Source organism: Crocuta crocuta, unplaced genomic scaffold (assembly GCF_008692635.1).
Source record: "Crocuta crocuta isolate KB4526 unplaced genomic scaffold, BGI_CrCroc_1.0 scaffold377, whole genome shotgun sequence".
In the NCBI taxonomy this organism is placed as follows: domain Eukaryota; kingdom Metazoa; phylum Chordata; class Mammalia; order Carnivora; family Hyaenidae; genus Crocuta; species Crocuta crocuta.
The window spans coordinates 2,554,883-2,563,373 of record NW_027528209.1 but is presented as its reverse complement, the minus strand read 5'-3'; the positions used below and the strand labels follow the sequence as shown (position 1 = coordinate 2,563,373).

The following is an 8,491-nucleotide window of genomic DNA, read 5'->3' as shown; positions in this document are numbered from 1 at the left end:
GCAGAATGACATCATAATACAAGGTGCTAACAACAGGCTTATAATCTCTAAATAATAACCACTTATCTAAACCTTTTCCTTAGGAAACAGCCAAAAGTCCAGTCCTTAAAGGCATGGTATACATGGCTTTTTGATCTTCAAAGAATGGAATGACCCAAATTATATCCTGGCCAGCTTACTGGTAGACCAAGGCTTAAATAAAAATATAGTAACAATATTATTGGGATATAAAGCACTATCTTATCATAAAAATATACCCACCATAAAATTTCCTATAATATATATGCTAACACAATATATTAAGTATATTTTTGCTTACTTGTAGGTAGTCATTTATTAAAAATTATTCTCACACATTTCTAGGATCTAGTATAATTTTTTTCAGGTAGAGTCACTACTGATAGAATGTTGTCTAGCAGAAAGGTTAGGCATCAACAATTTCCACTGAAATAAGCTGTCATCAGCACATTTCCTTATGAAATAATATTCATTAAAAATAGGATATTCTCTTAGCTAAAGTGACAGCTCATCACCCTGTCAATTTTCTATAATAATATATACACTTTACAATCCAGTGTTAACAAGACACAAGGTAGCATTTCAGTCATCTACTATGGTGTCAAAATGGAGACTAGATATACTGTATTCAAAGGAAAGATGCCAATTAAATGTATTCTCTCTACAGTCAGTGCTTCAGTACCATACAATAATGTGATCTGTATCCTTGTTATCCAATATTAGATACTAGTGTTCAACCACATTTACTTTCACTTTCGTTCTCTCCTTTTCCACTATTAACCCCAAGCACATTGTTGTAACTGCTTCAAGACTAAGCAGGGAGATTGCCAGATCCGTGGATATTGACATCCGGAGCCTAGGCAGATGGACAGGAATGGAGAAACAACAATAACAACAACAAAAACGAGCACATTTATTATATAGGAAAAAGCGTAATATATAAGACGAATATGTTTGGAGTCTGTCATGTCTACATTGAAATCTTTACCGCTGGCTAACTGTCTGCATTTTATGTACATCATTAAGTTTTTCAGGCCTCAACTTCATTTTACTAAAATGGGGATATTAATTCAGCCCAGTTCAGGAGCTGGGGAGATATGAGGATTAAATGAGATAAGGTTTGTAAAGGGTTTAGCCCAGGGAATGTTACCTCATGTGCCTCACTTAAAGTTTTTTTTTAATGTTTATTTTTGAGAGAGAGAAAGCACACACAGGGGAGGGGCAGAGAGAAGGAGACAGAGTCAGAAGCAGGCTCTGTGCTGTCAGAGCAAAGCGCAATGTGGGGCTCGAGCCCACAAACCTTGAGATGATGACTTGAGCCAATCGTGACCTGGGCTGATCATGACCTAGGCCCAAATCGGATGCTCAAGTGACTGAGCCACCCAGGTGCCCCCATGTGCCTCACTTTAAAAATGTCATTGCACTGAGAAGTTAGTTCTCAGTCTTAATGTTGCTCCTCTGAATGCTTGAAGAGGTTTCTTTTTTTTTTTTCTCTCCAACAATCTGACTAGATGTATTTAGCTGTGGTTTTCTTTGTTCTCAAAGGAAATGCTTATAGCTCATTGCATTAAATGAATATGTGACTTGAAGTCAGTCTTTCATCTACTTGGAAAAATTCTTAGCTGTTTAAAAAAATGCTTCTAGGGGCACCTGGGTGGCTTAGTCGGTTAAGCGTCCAACTTCAGCTCAGGTCATGATCTCACGGTTCGTGGGTTCGAGCCCCGCGTCGAGCTCTGTGCTGACAGCTAGTTCAGAGCCTGGAGCCTGCTTCAGATTCTGTCTCTCTCTCTCTCTCTCTCTCTGACCCTCCCCTGCTCATGCTGTCTCTATCTCTCTATCAAAAATAAATTAAAAAAAAATGCTTCTAGCCCATTCTCTTTCACTTTCGCTTCTAAAATTCCAGCCCTATTTATGTAGTCTTTATAAATCACTGATTCTAGTATCACTTATGCACCTTTCTATATTTTCAGTTCTCTTTTTAATTCTTCAGCCTGACTAAATCTCTCTTTAGCTATGTCTAATTTGTTGGTAAACTCCTATATTACATTCTTTTGTTCTCTCTTATTTTATGATGAAAATACTGAAACACACGAAAGAACTAAAGGAATTTTATAATGAACACTCATATATCCATCAACTATATTCTACCATTAATATTATATTATACTTGCATTATCACATATCTACCTACCCATCTCTGTGTCTGTTCATCAATCCATCTTACTCGTTAATGCATTTCAAATTAAAATCCAGACATTAGTACACTCCCTTCTAAATACCTCAGCACACAGACACCATTAGCTAGAGTTCAGCACTTGTTTATACTGTGCATTTTGTCTTAGGTAGAACTTGCATACAATGAAATCCACAAATTGTTACCATTCATTTGCGGAGTTTTAGTAAATGCAAACACTTGTGTTAACCATCCCCTTATCAAGATATAGAACACTGTAATCACCCCAGAAAGTTTCCTCATACCCCTTCCCAGTCAACCCCAATTTCCACACTCATAAGCAAGCACTGTTCTAGATTTTTTCCACCACAGGTTTAGCTATTCTAAAGCTTCATATAAAATGAATTATATAGTACATGTCTTTCACGTAAGGCTTTTTAAAAACTCAACATAGTGCTTTTGAGATTCATGTATCTATTTACTTGTATCATCTTTTGAGTAAATTTTTTAGTAGTTGTGTTAATTTCCTAGGGTGGGCATAAAAAACACCAAAATTTGAGTGGCTTCAAACAATGGACATTTATTGTTTATGTCTGGACACCAGAAGTCCGAAAGCAAGGCATTGGCATGGCCATGCTCTCTCTGATAGCTCTAGGGCAGAGTCCTTCCTTGCTGCTCCTAGCATTTGCTATTTGCCAACCACCTTTGGCATTCCTTGGCTTGTAGATTCACCACTATAGTCACATGGCTGTCTCCTCCCTCTGAATCTTCAGACCATTTTCCCTCTGTGTTTCTATGAGTCTGTTTCCCCCTTTTATAATGACAGCAGTCATATTGGTCATCAGCCTTATTTTAACTTGATGAATTCTCTAAAAACCCCACTTTCAAGTAGAGTAAAGGCTTCAACTTATCTTTTTTGGAGTATGCAATTCAATCCATAACAATAGTTCATTCCCTTTTATTGCTGAATACTATTCCCTTCTATGAATATTATACAGTTTATTTTTAGTTTATTCTATTGATGGACAACTGAACTCATTCCAGTTTTGAGATACGGCAAAGCTGCTCTGAATACCCTCATTCAAGTCTTTTTGTGGTATCCTCATTTGTCTTAGTTAAATACTTAGGGGTGGAATTGCTGGATCATACGAAAGATATATTAGTTAGTTTGATTTAAAAAAAAAAACAAACCTGTCAAATCTTTTCCCAAAGACTTTGTATCATTTGGTATACAATGTAACAATGTGTAACAATTTTGGTTGCTCGACTTTGTCACTGTCACTTACAACACGGTTACTGATGTATGTAGTTTGTGTGTTCATTAAGACTGTTATTGATGTTAAAAGAGCTTAAGACAAATTGACCAGAAATCCAAAGCTGCCTTGATACAGATGCCCCTTGGTTTGGAAAACTCAGAGTAACTGCTGCTATGAAGGTAGAAAACAAAGCAAATAGCACAAAGTGGAGGCAAAGCATTCCGATGAATGGAATAATGGGACTGGACAGGTGGGCAGGGGCACCACCAGGGGGTGCCTCACACAATGGGTCACAGTGAAAACCTATCCAAACTCTGTGTCTATGCAGCCTACCAAAAAAAGGGGGAACCAATACCTGATAGCAGCGGTAATAAATAAGAGCTTTCCTGACTAGTAGGAAAGTGGCCTGTGTGTCCCCGTCTCTCCCGTGTATGAGCTGGAATCTGGAGGCTTCAGAAAAAGTGCCAGTGTCAGGGGGAGGTCAGGGTCGCTACTGCCTAGGAAGGCATGGTTCCCAACTAGGTGGTCACCAGGGAGTCTATTACCCACCACAGTGGGCAAGAAGCTAGGGGTGGTTCTCCAAGCTCCAATGCATTTGTCACTTGCAACCCAGATTGAGGTACACGCCTCCTTCACTAGCTGATGTGACAGAATCCTCCAAGCTCTGGCACGGAACCAACTTATTTCTGATACTTAGTCCTTTCCCCCACAAACAGAAACCACCTCCACTTCATTGAACCTGTGCCCACACGTAGAGGGGCTTTAAATCTGGGGGTGGTTTTGGAGAACAAGGAGGGGTAGGGCGCTTAGCTTGTGTAACAGGTCACGGTGACTGTGGGCATCTCCACGGAGATGGGGATGGGCCTTCTTGGCCATTGTCTTCCACCAAGTCCTTGGGAAGGACTCTGGGAAGAAGCCATTAGCCCGAGAATGGCCATCTTCCTGCTCTCTGGCCTCACAGCCAGTCTTGCCGGAGTCCCTTGGGGTAAGGGGGTTGAGGCCACCAGATACCGTAAGCGCTTTGATTTTCAGAGTGCAGCAGAAAAAGGGAAGCTGTCCAGCCCAGAAGAGTGCCCCCTCACCACCCTCAACGTGGGAACGGCCACTGACAGCTAAAACTGACAGCAGAATTCTTTCTCCGGATCTCGTCCCAGGTGTTGATCCTAAACTCGAGTTGCATTGGCTCATTTAAACTTTATGGCAGCTTTTTGCCTCTCTCAGGCAGGTCCACCACTAACAGGTGAGAGACAAACTCGGCAGAGATATTTTTCAGTACTCCTTTGAAAGAATCTTTTAAAAACAGAAAAAATCCCAAACGCTGTATTTTCTTTAAGCGAGAACCCTCTTAGAACACAGAAAGTGAGTCAGCGGGGAACCTGGCCCCCTGCAAGGATCCACCTGCGAGGGGCCTGCTGGGGCACTCAAATGCGAAGTTCTCCTCTTTCTAAAACCCAGTCCCCTTTCAATAAAAGAGAAGAGAGAAAACAGAGGAAAGGTCTACTCTGAGATGAGGGGCTTCCTTTCTCCACCCTGGGCAACTGGTGTGGCTGCTTTGGCATGGGGCCTCCCTGGCAAGGGGCGGATGGAGGGCTTCCATCTCCTTGTCCTGTGGGCCAGCAGTGGGTGCTCACTCTGTCTCGGCTCCTCTCTCCCTCACTTGCTCCTCTCCTCCTGTTGCTCACAGTGGCTCTCCAGTTTTAGCAGGGGAAAACAGGTATATATTTATTTGTTTTATTTTTCATTCCCCAAAATAAGATGCTGATGGTCTGAGTCCCCTTCTGGTACTGGGACGATCCCATCACTTCACTGTGTTTCTACAAAGAGGAGCCTTGCAACCAAGTCACGTTGATCGATGTGTGACTGACGATGATGGCCAGGGTTACCCGTCCTGGGCCAGCTCAGGCTGACTCAGCTGAGAGGGCTGGCTCCTGAACACAGTGCTCTGAGCCCGAGCACCCAGGGAGACCGCTGTGACGTCACCTCCTGGCTGGCCTGGTGGGCAAGGAGATGGCTTTGGTGAGCCCAGGAAGCCCAGAGCTGTTATTCTGGCATCCCCCAGGACCAGTCTTGCCTTTTGGGATTCCCCGGGTCTGCTTGTCCAAAATACTCCAGTGGCAGCATGGGCCATACAACCAGGTTGAAGGGGATGGGGAATGTCCATGGCAGCCATGTGGCTGGCACTGGCAAGGATCATGCCCATCTGGTCATGAGTCTGGAAGTACGTGTTCCAGGGCCAGTTCTGGGGGCTCTTATCATAGACTGACCGTGGGGTAGGTAATAGCCTCCTGGGGTCCTACTTGGCTCCTGGGTAGATGGTTTGACCAGCTAGCTGGGCTTCCTGAGCTGCATGAGACTCTAGCACAGATCAAGTTCAGGGGCCCTTCTACCAGTACCTTCTGCTGCTCGTAGTAGTTCAGCGGGTGTTCCCAGTACAGCTGTGAGGACAAGACGTTTGGGTGGCTTAGGATAATGACCTCACATCATGCTTTGGTCAGGGCCTTGTTAAGCTGCCTGGAGTTGTTTATAAATGCAATGCCTTGTTGCTAGGTAGCCCCCATGCAGGAGCAGAAGATAAAGTCCTTTTCCTGGCCCTGGAATGTGTCCATGTGGGCAAATTCCACCTCCTGGTAGAGCCTGGTGTGCAGAGAACCACTGAATGGCCGTGTATTGCATCAGGGAGGATTGCTAGCTCCAGATGAGAGCATAATGATGCCGATGTGGTCTGGCTTGGCACCTTCCCTCAGCAGCTTTGGGATGATCTACTCCGGGTTTGCAGCTTCCTTTCCTATTCAGGGAGGAACTGCTTCACCTGGCAATCTCCTCTGGGCTCTGGGTCACCTAGAACATCTGGTTGGGGGTCACTGGAAATCAACTCCCTTCTTCATAAGATCTGCTGCAGTTGATGCCTTTCTGAAGGGAGACCTTTTCAGGGAGTGGCCACCCATGAAGGTGAGCTGCTTGGCTCCAAGGACCAGGGCAAACATTCCCTCCAGCTCAGTGGCATGGGTGTTTGCATCAATTAAAATGGGCCTCGTTGCCCATACCCACTCCCATATCTGTGCTCATCAGCAGCTTATTCTCTGTGGCGAGTTTCTGGGTCAGGTGTGGCTTCTCTTCTGCCAACAACAGCTCCCCTGTCTCCTTCAGTTGATGAAGCTTCTGGAGCTTGGCATGCTATCCATGTTCTTGATCTGGTTGTGCAGAAACAATGTGCAGAACAGCATGACTCTCGGCCCCGTCTGGTTGCACTTCTCATTAGCTGATCCATGACTATATTACTGGGACCACAGACAAATAGCCAAGCATTGCTTCCTCTAGCCAGGGAGTAGTTGATGGTGGCCAAGGTGACCATCTTCCCAGTGTGGGGTGGTTCCTGCAGTGGGCTCATTCGTCTTTGCTGCAGGGTCTTTACCTGTAAACCTGAAGAGTGATTCAGGTTGGGGAGTCCTTCTGCCGTGAACTTCTTGGGCAGCTGGTGGCTGATGATCATGTCCTCCAGCTGGTGGCTGATGCAGCCCCATATGGAGGTCTCCTCCAGTGCAAACGTTTTCAGTGTGCTCTGCATGTTGTGGAATGAGGTTGCCTTCCCCCTGAAATCCACCTGGAAGTGATGATTTCCTCCACAGGCATGGTCATTACTGCTCTGCAGCTCAGTGGTGATCTCATCACCGTAATGAACAGGGATCTTGATGACGTGGCTGATCACTTTGCTCAGGGGGTGCCAACTACATTTCCTTTGTACACAGGCATCTCGAGTCCTCTTGAGTAAGCCTCATATCTCAAACAAATTCTGGCTAACGCCTCCTTACCAGAGCACTGCTATTCAGTCTTGGGCAAAGTAAAGTAGGCAACTGTCTGCTTGTTAAGGAACACGTTCCACCTCACCATAATGGGATCTCAAGACTGGGACTCTTTTTGGTTTCTTATCATAGTTGGCCTCCACTTTGACCAGGGGGCCAGTTATGCTCTGGTGCTGGTAGGCGACCTCCTATGGCCGGATGACGCTCTCTAGCTCCTCTCCACCCTCAGCTTCTCTAAGTCCTCCGAGGGTGGAAGGATTTGCCACCTAGAGTGCCTTGCTGTGGTGGATTGATCTGCAGGGTGGTGATGTGCCCAGTTCGCAGCTGCTCCTACTCAAAAAGGATCTTGAGTAGTCTGCGTGGGAAGCTGCAGCTCAGGAGCTGTCCCAGAAGATGTGCTTGAGGCTGTTTGGACTGGGCTGTTCCAACAGCGGCACCATGACCCAGCTGGTGTTGGCAGGATTGAAGCCGAGGAGGAAGACATTGTGCCAGCCACCCTCAGAACATTCCAGAACCTCCTCCCAGAGAGGCCCAAACTGGTGGCGAGTCGCCTCTTTGCATGTTGCCCTCAGGACGTGATTTACAGTGTGGCTGCCAGGAGTATTTACCCGTGGGTTGCAGCCCCTCTTCTTGCTGGTATTACAGTAAAACAGGCAAACAGTACTGTGTCTTTTGCAGTAACTGCATGCAAGCATTGGGCGACGGGTGTCTACATATTTAAAGTTCAACTCTGGTGAACAACTGACTAGTTTTGGCTATGCTATTATGCACGGACCCATGACGCAGGATGTCGTGAGTGCTTCCCAAGTTGCTGTGGGGGCCACTTTGCTTGCCCAGACACAGTCACCTCTAGGCCCTTCCAGTGTTTGCAGTTGGCTGGGAAGGGTGAAGTCAGTGAACTTGAACTTGAGTATACAGCCCCGTAGTTTGTCCCCCTCCAAGTCCAGGAGGATGAGCATCCTCAAGCTGGGCCCCTACATCTCCCAGCGCATAGTGCTGTCGAGTGATGCCCAGGGACCTCCAGAACTTTGATGCAGCCTGCCACTTTGAGTTCCACGTGCTGGTCGACCTTGAAACCCCGGGACTTGGCGCTGTGGCAGTCGGGGGAGCGGCCGAACCTCGCACCTCCAGAGCCCGCAGCCCCCTGGGGCCCCTCCCTGGGGCCACCCACCTCCACAGCTAGCAGCTCCTGCAGAAATGCACCACCACCACCACCCCGTCCTGTAAGTAGTTTTAATTTTATC

The 8,491-nt window shown here is 46.0% G+C and overlaps 2 pseudogenes; both read right to left on the bottom strand.

Moving 5' to 3' along the window:
- Window positions 1-5,423: 5,423 nt before the first annotated feature.
- On the bottom strand, window positions 5,424-6,252 carry LOC144222496 (regulator of nonsense transcripts 1 pseudogene; annotated as a pseudogene).
- A 53-nt stretch (window positions 6,253-6,305) lies between these two features.
- On the bottom strand, window positions 6,306-7,942 carry LOC144222495 (regulator of nonsense transcripts 1 pseudogene; annotated as a pseudogene).
- Between the last annotated feature and the right edge of the window lie 549 nt (window positions 7,943-8,491).